The following is a 13,391-nucleotide window of genomic DNA, read 5'->3' on the forward strand; positions in this document are numbered from 1 at the left end:
AGACCGTGTCCTGCCGCCAGTGAGCAGAGGGCAGAGGGCAGAGGGCATTAACCCTCCTCCACACCCTCTCTGTGGGGGGCCTGAGGTGACCAGTTCCTCTCTCCCTCATCACAGGTCACTTCCAGCCACAGCAGGCCAGTCTCCATAACCTTCTTTACTTGTCCCCACCTTTACCCTCAGTGGGGCAGGGGTCCATTAATAACTACACACAAGGAATTCTTCCAGAAGAACCTTTATTATTTAGGAGAGAGACCTGCTTCTCCTGTTGCTCGTCCACCCTGGGGAAGATGATCAGGGACATCAGTCCCCCCAGGAAGCAGCCAGGAACCCACAGCCCTGAGGGTGGACAGCAGGGTGAATGGGTCTCCCACACACGATGCGGGCTGTGCATTAGGACAGGGCTGGACCTCCGGGGAAGTGCAGAGGGGCTGAACCTGCAAGCAAATGGGTGAGGAAGGTGGCACAGATGTCCCCAGATTTCTTGTCTAAATCCTCTACTTGCAGCCCATGCATCATTTCTTCCTACTCTACAGATCCTTCTGTGGCACTGCCATGTGTTAGATATTACCCTACATGCTTTATGAACATTAACAAAATTATTTCTCCCAGTGACCAGATCCACAAGTGTAGTTACAATGGCTTTAATAAACTTCAGTCGATTACATACATATATTTCTAGCCAAGCACTTGCTTCTTGACCTCAGTCCTCTACACTCTATTCCTGTAAGTACTGACTGTGTCCAACTGACTGAGTCACAGAAAACATCTGCTCAACTTCTCTACCTCTGAGTCAGACTAAAAGCCAAAGGATGCCCGTGGCCTTAACAGTGTTGTTTCACTGCTGTGGCACTCAAACCCGGGAGAGTGCTGAGACTTAGTAGTAGCCAGTCCAAAAGTAATTTTGAATGAAAACATAAATGAGTCAACAAAAAAGACAAAAATGCCTCTCCCCTCTCCCACACAGGGTGAAGCATGGATAGAGACACTGTGCCGGACCTGCTCTTTTATCTGTGCTCTCATCGACCGTCCACATCCCCAGCTGTGTACATGAGTCATCCTAGAGACATCCACGCACCTCTCTCACTCATCCCAGCAACCCCCCAGCCTGCGGATCCTTCAACACAAAGACCCCCAGGGGCAGGCCCCTAGCCGAGTGGTTAAGTTCGTGCCCACCGCTTCAGCAGCCCAGGGTTTCATAGGTTCAGATCCTGAGCATGTACATGGTGCCGCTCATCAGGCAATGCTGAGGCAGCATCCTACATGGCACAACCAGAGGCACTCACAACTAGAATGTACAACTATGGACTGGGGGCACTTTGGTGAGAAGGAGAAAAAAAAGACAATATTGGCAACAGATGTTAGCTCAGGCGCCAATCTTTAAAATAACAACTCTAAATTCTGATGAATCTTTTTTGCCGGTGGAGGCAGCCTCTCTAACCACTGTGGAAACAGCCTCGTGAGGAGTTCCCTGTGATCAGCTTGGGGAGCAGGAGAAGCCTCGGGCCAGATTTCCAGAGCACTCTGTGATACGCAGGTCCCACCCAAAGGTGCACAGCAGCAGCCCTGTGCCCCTTTCTGGGGCATCCATGAAGGTCAGTGATGGGGGGAAATCTTTCCAGTGAGCAGGACTTCCAGCAGCGCTCCTGGCTGCTCACTTTGCTTGGAATAAGAAACGTGATCCACGGGTGGGATCATGCACTGACACATGGGCTGTGGCCAATTGCTTGGCCTGATGGTCAGGTCCCTGGAAGCAATACCGTTGGAAAACTGCTGACCAAGAAAATGCAGACAGGTCTCTCTGAATGGGCAAAAAATGCGCAGAGATTTGTTTCACATGTGAATGCTCCCCAAAGGGTGACCTCGGCACAGGAGGATTTTAATCAAATGGATGGCCTGTTTGTGGATACCAATCAGCCTCTTCCCCAGCAGCCCTGGCATCACCCAATGAGCTATGAGTAAAGGGGTCCTGGTGGCAGGGATGGACGCGGTGCCAGGGATGGACATTTTGCATGGGCTCAGCATCATGGACTTCCACTCACAGAGACTGATTTGGCTCCGGCCACTGCTGGGCGCCCACTCTGCTGACAGCGGAGACCCACACTGAGTGACTCACACAGCAAGCATTGCCACAGCCATCAGTCAGCTGCCTGGGGTCAGGGTGATGACACTGGACTGCATCCAACATGGAAGAGGCAGTGTGCTGTTCTACCTGAACAGACACTCACTGTGAATATGGACTTGCCTTCCCTGAACACAATGTTTCTGCCCAAACTACCGTTAGTGAGCTCAGAATCTCTTTCCCACAGTTATGGTTTCCACATAGCCTTGCTTCTGATCAAGGAACTCAGTTCATAGCAGATGATGTGAGACAATGGGCCCATGCTCATGGAATTCACTTGGCTTATCATTTTTACCTGTCCATTCACTTGTCCGTCCTGAAGCAGCTGGCTTGACAGAATGGTGCAGTGGCCTTTTAAATTCCCAGTACAGTGTTGGCGAGGGGACGATCCCTTGTAGGGCTGGGGCATGGCTTTTCAGGAGGCTTTAAATGCACTGAATCGTTAATCGATATGTGATGCTCTCTCTCCCACATCCAGCATTCAGGGTTCCAGGAATCAAGGAGTGGAAATGACAATGACATAACTATTACTCCTAGTGACCCACTAGCCAAGTGTTTAACCTCTGTCCCCTTGATCTTATGTTCTGTTAGCCTAAAGCTCTTAGTTCCAAAGGGATATATGCTGCCACCAGGAGACACAACGACGATCTCATTGAACTGGAAGTTAAGACTGACAGCTAGGCACTTTGGGCTCCTCGTGCCTCTGAATCAACAGGATAAGAAGGAAATCACTGTGCTGGATGGGGTGACTTCTCCTGACTACCTTACCAAGGAGAAATTGGACCATTATTTCACAGTGGAGGTAAGGAAGAGGGTGTCTATAACACAGAAGACCCCTTAGGGTGTCTCCTACAACTACCATGCCCTGGGATTAATGTCACTGGAAAATGACAACAACTCAATTCAGGCAGGTCTACTGATTGTCCCTACCTTTCAGGAATGAAGGATTGGGCCATTGCAGTGACATCTAGGAGGTCACACTGTCTGACCTGGAGCCAGAGAATCTCTCAGAGACCCCTGACAGCCAGCTGTTACTCCTGTGGCTCAGGAGTCTGGGGACACGGCATGGGAGCTGCTGCAGCCATGCTGCCCCCTGTTGGCCAACACTGTTGCTGTTTCCCGTGCAGGTGAGTGTGCCTGTCTGTCCCAGGGACTTGGTCCCTGAGGGTGGCTGAGTCAGTCCCATCTGGACCCAGAATCAATAGCGGGAGACACAGGGAGAACAGTGAGCTGAGTGAGTGAGGGGGAAGCAGAGGTGAGCTGAAGCTCCCCAGAGTCTTCCACTCAGGAGAGGACCCCCACACCTGTGCAAAGTGAGGAGGCAGATGGGGAAATGGGCCCAATGTACCATGCAGGTGCTCAAGAGCTCCCCTCCCAAGACCCCTTCAGGGACACTGGGGAACCCCATATCTCTTTCATTATCTACAAGACCCAACAGGGGAGCAGTTCCTACATTCAAATGTGTGCAGGTCCCTGACCCGCTGCAGTGCCCCTCAGCTCTAGGCAAAGTCTCTGTTGCCTGGAGGAAGAGGAGGAGGAAGAGAATTGCACCCTCCCAGGCCCCAGGTGGTGAGAGAGCCTGGCCCTTCATGGCCCTGGGTCCCGGAGGTCCTGACCGCTGCAGTCTCATCACAGCACAGCTCAGTGAACTCACTGCTCACTTCCCTCTGGCCTGCGAGACTTTCCCAGGTGGCAGGGCCAGGCAGGCTCACCTCTGAGATAGCCCCACGGTGCCCCCTGCTGGCCACATGTCCTTGCAACCTGGCCACAGACCTGACACACCTGAGCGTCCTGCAGGTCTGCACTCGATGGTGCAGTTGCTTAGGGAAAATTCCTTGCAGGTATTCAAACAGTGACACCAAGAGTTACCATGTGACCCAGCAATTCCACTCCTGGGTACAGACCCAAAAGAAACGAAAGCAGGTGTCCACACAAAACCTTGTACGTGAATGCTCATAGCAGACAAATACATAATAGCCAAAAAGTAGACATAACCCAAATGTCCATCAGCTGAGGAATAAACAGACTGTGCTGCAGCTACACGATGGAATGCCATTCAGCATCGAAAAGAAATGGAGGGCTCACACATGTGGCAACACGGGTGGACCCTGAAGCCGTCATGCTGAGTGAAAGAAGCCAGACTCAAAAGGTCACGCATCGTATGATTCCATTTATAGGGAATGTTCAAAATAGGCCAATCCATAGAAACAGAATATGAATTTCTGTCTGCCTAGGCCTGAGGGTTTAGGGGAAACGGGACTGTCTCCTAACGAGTAGAGTGTTTCTTCTGGAGCAGTGATGGAAAGCTTCCAAAATCGATTGTGGTGACGTTGCACAATTCTGTGAGTATACTAAAAACACTGATTTACACACCTTACAGTGTGACTCGTATTACATGTGAACTATATCTCACTGACGCTGTAATGATGACGAAAGACTGCACGGTGCATCAGCAACACAGAAGACATCCCCCAGGAGGGAGGACAGAGTCTCGTTCACTCACTTTAAAGGGTCCCAACCAGGGCAATGAAAACGCAGAGGAATTCCAGTAGCGAATGTTCTAGGTACTAAGACAACCTGAAACATCCATGAGGATTTCTATGTTTTAAATTTTTTTTAAAAGGTACCTAAAGTTTAAAAAAACATATTCACAAGTGTCAGAAATGAATCATCATAACCCAGGGGGAGGGGAACACAGGGAGCCATCAAATAGAAAAGAAGTGGAAGAGTTCGGATCACGTGGATGTGCACGCTGAACATGAAAGTGGACCCACGTTTATTACTGCTCCACCCCAAAGAGACGTCAAAGTCAAACAGCCCAATTAATGAGATCTCTTTCAAAAGCATCAGTTTATGAAAAAACAAAATATTAGGAAATATTTTGCAATCATGAATTGAATCTTCCAGATTCCAAGATTTATAACTAAAAACTCCTGAAGGTTCCATTTCATAGGCATTGGAGTGACTCTCCTCCTTGTGGTTTGAGTGGATTCCAGAAGTGGCAGATGCCTTCAGGATCAAACTGAAAAGAGTCCAAGAGTATGTGTAAAAGGCTGTTCTCGATGCTTAGTCTGACCCTAAACTCTATATAAGATCAGAGACGTGAACGAGGAGCAGCACAACCAGCAGGTAGAGTGACAAGGAACTGTGGAAAACTCAGCTCTGTGTGCCGGGATATTTCAGGGCACGTGTCTATTAAAATTCATCAGGCTTTAACGCACCTTTCACGGTTAAACAAAAGCAAATACAAAGACATCCTGGATTTGTCCAGGCGTGTGCCTGTTCCTGATACCAGCCTTTGGTGTCCCTTCAGTTCACATGACTATCACCGACGACAGTATACACCCCTGAGCACAGACACCGCTCGCCAGGGCCAAGGTGACTGAGGCACTGGTGCCACGGAAGTCTGGGCTACTTAGCCAGGGGACACCTCCTACCTCCGCCTCCTCCACTTCTGTCCTGGGCAGTCAGGAGAACCCCACCCCACCCTAGGGGCTCTCAGATGGCTGTCATGACGTGGTCAAGGTTTTAATGACATTGTGGGTGTAGGGTTGCCAGGTAATGAATGCACAAAGAAGCTGCCCTCTACCCGTATTATGATCACATCAAGGAACATTACTGACACTAAAAAGGAAAGATATTGTTTCTAGAATAAAGGACAGACTATCCTAGGACAGACCATTTGCCAAGCTTCCCCTGATGTGTGTGTACATAATATATAAATCGCATTCACCCACCTTTTTAAGGGGTTTCCTCCTCTCTAAATGCAGATGATGATAAACCTCTGTCCCAGGGGTGTGATGAGAAACGAGCACAGGGAAAGTGTGGATCCAGCCCCAGCACAGAGTGAGAGGGAAGACGTGTCAGCTGCTGGATTCTCACACATGCCTCCTCCTGGTCTTGATCTGCTCACTGCCCACCATCAGGGAAGACTGCACAGGCCAGCCTGGAGAACCAGACCCAGGTGAGAACACCAGGTCACAAGAAAGAGGCCTGGCCCCGAGTCTGCCGCCAGGGGCCCCACAGCTTCATTTGTACAAGACAGTTCAGGTCCACTCTGCACACCCACCTGAGCGCTGACCTGCTTTATACCAAGCACAGCGCTGGGGGCCACAGTCGGGAGCAAGACAGCTCCTGCCCCCCAGGATCATCGAACCCAGGGAAAGGAGAACCAATGACGGCCTCGGGGAACCAGTGATCACTGATCTAGAGCTTCTCATGGAGGTTTAAACAGAAACATAAAGAAGCAAGCCATTTGAAAGACAGTCGACAGAAATTGGAAAAAAAATGAAATCATCTAGCTAAATGAGCATGGAGGTATAATCCGCTTGTCAAAATCTAGGCAGGATGCTCACGAGCTGTGCAGGCTGCTGGCTGAGTGGGTAGTAGAGGCAGCGGAACAAACCACCCTGTGCGGGAACCAAGCGCACTGGTGGGAAATCTCCACCAAGAGCGGGGTTGTCATCACCACTCCCCCAGATTACCTGTTGCACAATCTGACCCTCACCCAACATCCCCCCTGAGGGTCATTTTCATTGATGGAGACTCACGCGAGCACCATGTGCTTCCAGCTCTGGAAAGCAAGGGGTCGACTGACCCACACATATCAGGACCTGGCCTTGGTCCTGCTACCCTGCAGGTGCCCCAGTGCCAACAGTGAGCCTACCTGGATCTGCCCGAAGTCCATGGTGATGGTAGCAGTAGAGGTGAAACTTTTAATGATGGCACAGGAGACGAAGTCCAGCAGGAACCCTGGCAGCCAAGAAGGAATACTGTGTTGGTCAGAGCTCTGCCTGGTCCCAGAGGACATGGGTGGACATGGCTGGGAAAGGCAGTGTGGATGGGACTGAGGCTGAGGACTGGAATGACATGCCCTGTTTGGGCTGGTTGGAGAGCAGGAAAGGGAGGTTGGGGTCTGAGGCTCTGGGAGCTTCTCCAAGTGTCCTGACCTCTCAGCAGAATAGGGGAGGGCTGAGGGGTGAGGGTCCCCCTGCCCCTACTACACACACACAGGGGTAGCCCTTGGAATGCAAAGAAGGAAATGCTGAGGGCAGGGCCATCCCCAGGAGGCAGGGGCCCCACTACTCTGGGAAGAGCAGAACCACACCTCCCCCACCATGGAATGAAGGCCTGAGAGTCTTACCCAAGCGCAGGGACCCCATGGCTAACTGCATGCAGCCCACAGGAAAGCCAGCAGCACAGCACAGGCGGGCTCAGGGTAACATGCCAGAAGGTGACCAGGAAGAACTACACGAAGCACCCATGAAGGCAGAGTAGAAGCCACACTGTTGGGGAGAGAGTGATGAGCACCCAGGAGGCACACGGCACACTCAGGGTGCCCCTGGTGTAGACATCTGAGCACAGGGGTCTGCGGTGTCCACTGTGTACTTTGGGCATACCAGCGCACACAGGCAGGGTAACCACTCACCCTCGATCATCCATGAGTGTGACCTGCTGTGATGAGGGGACCTCTTTTCTACCTGCACCCAAGTGGGGCCACAGGTGCCACCTGCGGGAGCACAAAGACCTGCGTGTTTCTGTTTGAGTCTGTGAGCCTGAGAAATAATGCTTAAAGCTACAGTGAGTCATCCTGCTGGCCCCATCACACAACCCAGAACTGCCCTGATACCTGTGTGTGACAAGTGTGACAAGAGAAGTTATAAAAGCGTGCGTCTCCCCAAAGGCAGTCACATGCTCTAGACTGTAAACCAAGGCTTCTTGGTTCCCATGGGGCTGGAGCCCTGGGTGCCCCGCTGTCTGGAGGGGATACTGTGCATTTCTACTCTGCTTCTGGGCAGGCGATGAGGCCAAGTGTGGGGTCAGGGAGGGGATGTGGCCAGCAGCAGGGGCAGACATCTCACCTGGGGCAGGAGTCAGGCCACCTCAGCACAGGCCAGCGTGTGGGGAATGACCTTGAGCCCCACTGAAAGTCCAGTGATGAAGTCCATCTTCAGAGTCCAACAGCCAGGGCAGGATGGGCAGCCTCCTCTGCACGGCCGCAGGGGGGCAGCAGTGGTCTTGCAGGGCCATGCTGGAGCCTGAAGGCCTGGCCTCACTCAGCCTGGGGTGGAGCAGGGGCAACACAGACCAGCAGTCAGGGTCCCGGCCTCAGAGGACCCAGCAATAGGGCGGGGGTCCAGCGCATCAGGAGAGGCACAATCTGTCTCCCCTCCAGGGGGTCTGAGCCTGATGGCCTACATCCCACCCCCTTGCTGGTCTGAGACAGGAAGCCAGAAACCTGTGCAGAGGGGGCGTCCACCAAAGATGGAGTGTCCCCACACCCCTGCCCCAAATCCCAGAACCCCACTTGCCCAAACCCTAGCTGGTAAACAGTTTCTCAATAAGAAGCCTAAACACTCAGTTTTTCCTCCAAGGAAAATCTACTTGCTTCTTTTTATTTCCTCCCCAGGGAATTTAAGGAGGCACAGTGCAGAGAGAAGCAGCGTCCAGGGGGCTCCCTCCTCTGGCTGGTGTGGGTGGGAGGACTGGAGGCCCTGAGGGCCCGAGGCTTTGCAAAGGCCAGCCATGGAGACTTCCACCCACTAAGGGGACTGCAGCGCTGGAAGGGGTGTCTTCCATTGAGGCCTTGCCTTACCCCCGCCCCCACCTGTGGCATTGGCATCCTAGGGGACCTCAGGGGTTCTAGTTGGTTCTGGGAAGTTCAAGGCCCCTTGATTAACTCAGAGTGCACAGCATCCGTAGGATCCTGGCACCACCTGCACAGAGTTGGCCCCAGACTGCCCCTCATCCCTGCCCCTGCGAGGCTGCTCTGGGCACAACGTGGCCCCCACCCCGAAGCCACTTACGGCGAAACCTGGGGTCTAAGGGTGGGACACCACGCTGCCTAAGAGTCTATGGCCTGCGGGCTCCACCAAGGTCGAGGGAGGCGGGAACCTGGGTTGGGACGCAGTGGGTGGGGAGCGGGGTCCACGTGGAAGGCGCCCGCATCCTCGGCCCCTGCGCCGGGCCCCGCATCGGCCTCCCCCCGCGGCCCCGCTTTTCTCCCGGGAGCTCGCCTACCCTTCCATGGGCCCAACGCCACCCACTGCCGCCGCGGACTCACCAGGAACCGCAGCAGCTGGGGGTCTCCTGAGATCACCGCATCAGGGTCCACGGGAGGCGCAGTGGTTGAGCGAGGGGCAGTGGTTGAGCGAGGGGCGGGGCCAGGGCGCCTGGGGGCGGGGCCTGACGCGCACGTGTACTCGGGCGGGGCCAGAGCCACGGGTGCGGGCCTGCCCTGCGAGGCGCTGCCGGACCCTGAGCTCTGCCGTGCGCATCGGGCGCCTAGCCGGAAAGTGCTGCTGGTCCTCGGTGAGTGCGTCCCCCGCAGGCCCGCTGACGTCCTGAGCGCTGCCTTCCACCGCCGCCTGTTGTTCCGCCAGAAGTGGCCACTCGTCCCTTTACACCAGCGGTTAGCGCTGACCCGAGCGTGCCCTGCAGCCCCACTGCCATTCCCTCCCCATCTCCCCTCTCTGCTTCCCGGACTTCGTGGTCGGCTCCTTGGAGAGGGAGGCAGGGGCGGCCTCGCCCACCGCGGGGTGTGCAGTGGTGGGCACCATCATTCAGCCCCCAACTGCTGCCCTCCGCTCTGACCCTGCTCTCCCACAAGTGCCCAGAGCAACCAGAGCTAACCCTGCGGGCCCCCAGCTCAGAAGGCTGGGCGGCTTTCCACAACTCAGGGACCCACAGATCCTGAAGGAGATGCCATAGGAGGGGCTGGTGCCCCAGTCCCCAGAGACCAGCCGGGGTGCCCTGGGTCTCTCATCTGCTCCCCAGCCCTTTTTTCAGACTCCGGAGCGCTGTACTTCAGCTCTCCTTCTCCTGGATGAAAGGTGCAGCCCCTGACGACGCATCCCCTGGCAGAAACCCCTGGGAGGTTTCCAGAACCCTGCCGTTCAGGAGATTGGCTGCTGATGGGGATGTTTCCAGGGGCAGCAGGGCCCCAAGTGGTGGTGGTAGCAGAGGCGGCGGCAGGTTCAGCCTTAGGAGAAAGGAGGGCCACTGCACGGGGGTGTGCCAGGACCCGCGGTTGCAGGCTGGCTGGTCTGTCTGTCCCAGGAGCCTGTCCCCGTGGCATCTGCACAAATACAATTGTCCAGCCTGAATGCAAGGACACGAACTGCGGTACTCAGGCAGCAAACTCAATCAAGAAATTCCTGCAAAATAAAAGTGGATACTGGGCATTGCAATAAATCATATCGGAGAGAATTGAAGAGTGTTAGAATTATTTAAAAGATTTAATATCTCTGGTTTCACAACTGCTGCAATGTTGCAAAGTAAATATCCACAAACAGAAATAGTAAAGAAAATTAAAAGATCATTGCAGTCAGCAGAAAACACTTTTTTCACATGAACCTTCAGAAGAACCACGTGTTAATAAGAAACACAAGTAGAAAATTAATATTCCATGTAACCAAAGACACAATGGTAGATGAGTAAAAAGGCATTTTGAATTATATGCAAATGCAGAGCACACTTTCAGCTATTTATACACCCTCCATAAGTTATGGGAAATGTCAGAGGAAACATTGAAATGCCAAAGTATAAATTTACATTTAAAATTAAATTCAGATGGCATGAAATTGATTTGTTTGAAGGGTTAAATCTTCTTAGAAAAATTTTTCCACAAGGATCATCAGCTCTAGGTGTAATAAAATTTGTATTTTGAAATAATTTATCAGAAATCTCTCCAATGTTGTCATAGCCTATAAAACACTCTTCACGGCTCCACGAGTGTTTACCCCAACACAGACTCTTCTCCTCAGCATAAGTAAACGTGTTCTGCAATCTTGCATCTGCCAAAAATAACAGACACCGCTTTCAACTGTATCAATTTAAAATAAAAGTTACTAACTTTATATATTTTCATGACATAAACGAATTTGCATAAGTGAGACAAAAAATCTTATGATCTGTTTAAACATAATATTGAGAAAGTGTCATGTACTGTATATGTTATATAAAGTAAGACTGATAAGATTGCCTTGTAATGTGTAAATTTATGTTATTCATGTCTTTTTCAGTCCTGTTATGTTTTATAAGTAATAAGATATTTTAAAGGAAAATGCTTCCTATTTTGGTACCTTTAACTGCGTATTTCCCCCTGCTTCCTGCATAAGGGGTTCTGAATGTTCATTTTTCAATGGGCCCCACAAAATATGCAGTCAGCCCTACAGCTGTGTGAAAGGTTTCCAGCCCCCCTGCATGACAGCTCTAGTGAGGGGACAAGGCATGTAGCCAGCAGAGGGTCCAGCTACACACAATGACATAGGTTGAGACTGTTCACACTATTTAGAAGGACTTTAATCAGAGTAGGATTCAAACTGAGTCTCTTGGCCAGTACAAAGTTGTGTTTTGGGCCATGATTTTAAAGCATATATACTAACTAAAAGCTGAACATTGTCTTCTTAAGAGCACAGAATCATAGTCCTTGGTTTACAACTAGGGCTGCCTGATAAAATAGAAGACCTCTAAGCAAACTTAATTTCAGATGAACAACAAATAATTTTTTAGTATAACTAGGTCCTAAATGTTACATGGGATGTATTTTTTATTTCCTATATCTGGCAACCCAATTAATAGCACTATCATCATTAGTCCATACATTGCCTTAATTAACTTAATAATTAATCTGATATTCATGTTTTAGGTGCAGGAATTTTTAGTAACTATCCTCTTAAACCTTGTGGCAACTCTAAGGCACTGAGAACTTATTTTAGATACTCAGAAGTGACTGATTCTCGATCCTGTTAATCAAATTGTGATTGACCCAGGGTATCAGCATCAACCTCGTGCTTGTTAGAAAAGAATCTCATGTCCCACCTAGACCTACTGAATTCAGAATCTGCATTTTAACAAAATCCCTATGTGATTCACATACACATTAATATTTTAGGAGCACTGATTTAGAAAGCTGTGTTTTAGGAAAATTCCCAGGGCATATGCAGGGTGGATTGAAGGGGAACTGACTGCAAGTATAGAAACCCCTTACAAGAATATTTTAAAAGTTCAGGCATTGCTTCAAGATCTGAATTCTGGTGCAGGCGGCAGGAATGAAAAGAAAGAAACTGAAATGAGAAACACTCTAATGGAAAAAAATCAATGGGACTTGGTAACAGACCAGATGGAGGAGAGAAAGGAAAGATGTCAGAATCCGAATGTAAATCAAGTAGAAGCATCAAAGTGTTTCTAGTCTTCTTGGCAGGGTTTCTCACCCTTAGCTGCACTGTGATCACCATGAGCTTTAAAATACTCACGCCTGGGTCCCAACCCCAGAGACTCTGATTTAAGGTGAAGCCTGGGCATTAGAATTTCAGACTACTTCCCATGTGATTCTACTGTGCAGCCAAGGTAAAGAAACACCAATATGGGCTCTTTCAATCTATTTGTTTTCACTTAGAGTAGTGATTTTCAACCCTTGCTACAGTTTACTTGGGGAGCTTTAAAAATATATCAGTATCCAGACGTTGCCCTTAGAGATTATGATTTAATTGGTAATATTTTAGAAGTTCTTCAGTCAATTGTAATGTGCAGCCAGGGTTGAGAACACTCAATTGAAAAATTCAGTTTAATTGGTAATTTATTAACCATTTTTTTAAAATAAGTATAAATGAAGAGGAAATCAGTGCTAACAGACTCCAAACCTTCTAGTTAGGTGAAATATAAACCAACCTATTTTCCTTTGCTTGTTATAACTTCACAATGAAATTTACTTGGAATTAGCTACAATTTCCATTTTTTCAAAACTTAATTTTGGATCCAAAAAGAATCGGCTTATGACCATTGCAATTAGATAACCATTTATGAAATGAGCATTATTCAGACACTTATAATATGAAATAAATTGATTCCAACTGCAGCCACAATTATATATCTTAGGATAGAATAAGGTCCTGGGGGAGAAGGACAGGAAGGAAGCAAAATGTCTGAAGTTTATTCCTGAGTCAAAGTAAAGTCTCCTTCAGGACTGAACCCTGTAACTAAGGTCCAAATAAAAAATATCGAGCAGAACATTTAAGCACTTCATAGTTAACTTAATCACTATGGGATTATTTCATAAATGTGCAAAGTAAAGTAAAAATTTTTTTCAAAAAGAGAAATGTTTCCAAATAACCTTTTATAAAATGGAAAATTGGCTTACCTCTTCCCTATGATTCTTTATTGGCATACAAAGAATACTTTGTGTCTTGTAGCCTGTAATTTGGTCCACTTCTGCATTGAATCGAGGATCCTAGTAGGGAAAAAGAAATTCAATTTAATGACTGACCTGTTC

The 13,391-nt window shown here is 49.7% G+C and overlaps 1 protein-coding gene and 1 long non-coding RNA gene across 3 annotated transcripts in view; both read right to left on the minus strand.

The window, feature by feature from the left end:
- Positions 1-216: 216 nt before the first annotated feature.
- LOC138921481 (uncharacterized) lies at positions 217-2,549 on the minus strand. 2 transcript variants are annotated; one of them, XR_011434100.1, is made up of 2 exons: positions 2,427-2,549; positions 217-434 (listed from the first exon to the last, which is right to left on the minus strand). It is a non-coding gene; the product is annotated as an uncharacterized lncRNA (long non-coding RNA). The 2 variants fall into 2 exon arrangements; XR_011434099.1 differs by having other exon boundaries at positions 2,415-2,534.
- A 2,401-nt stretch (positions 2,550-4,950) lies between these two features.
- LOC138921521 (uncharacterized) overlaps positions 4,951-13,391 on the minus strand; it is a 39,954-nt gene continuing 31,513 nt past the window's right edge. Inside the window, exons 4-10 of the mRNA XM_070255744.1 lie at positions 13,260-13,349; positions 9,183-10,275; positions 7,981-8,180; positions 7,263-7,404; positions 6,786-6,871; positions 5,857-6,065; positions 4,951-5,141 (exon numbers count right to left, since the gene is read on the minus strand). The gene's annotated coding sequence lies outside the window, so the exon portion shown is untranslated. The remainder of the gene's footprint in view (positions 5,142-5,856; positions 6,066-6,785; positions 6,872-7,262; positions 7,405-7,980; positions 8,181-9,182; positions 10,276-13,259; positions 13,350-13,391) is intronic.

The sequence above is a fragment of the Equus caballus genome, chromosome 30 (assembly GCF_041296265.1).
Source record: "Equus caballus isolate H_3958 breed thoroughbred chromosome 30, TB-T2T, whole genome shotgun sequence".
In the NCBI taxonomy this organism is placed as follows: Eukaryota; Metazoa; Chordata; class Mammalia; order Perissodactyla; family Equidae; genus Equus; species Equus caballus.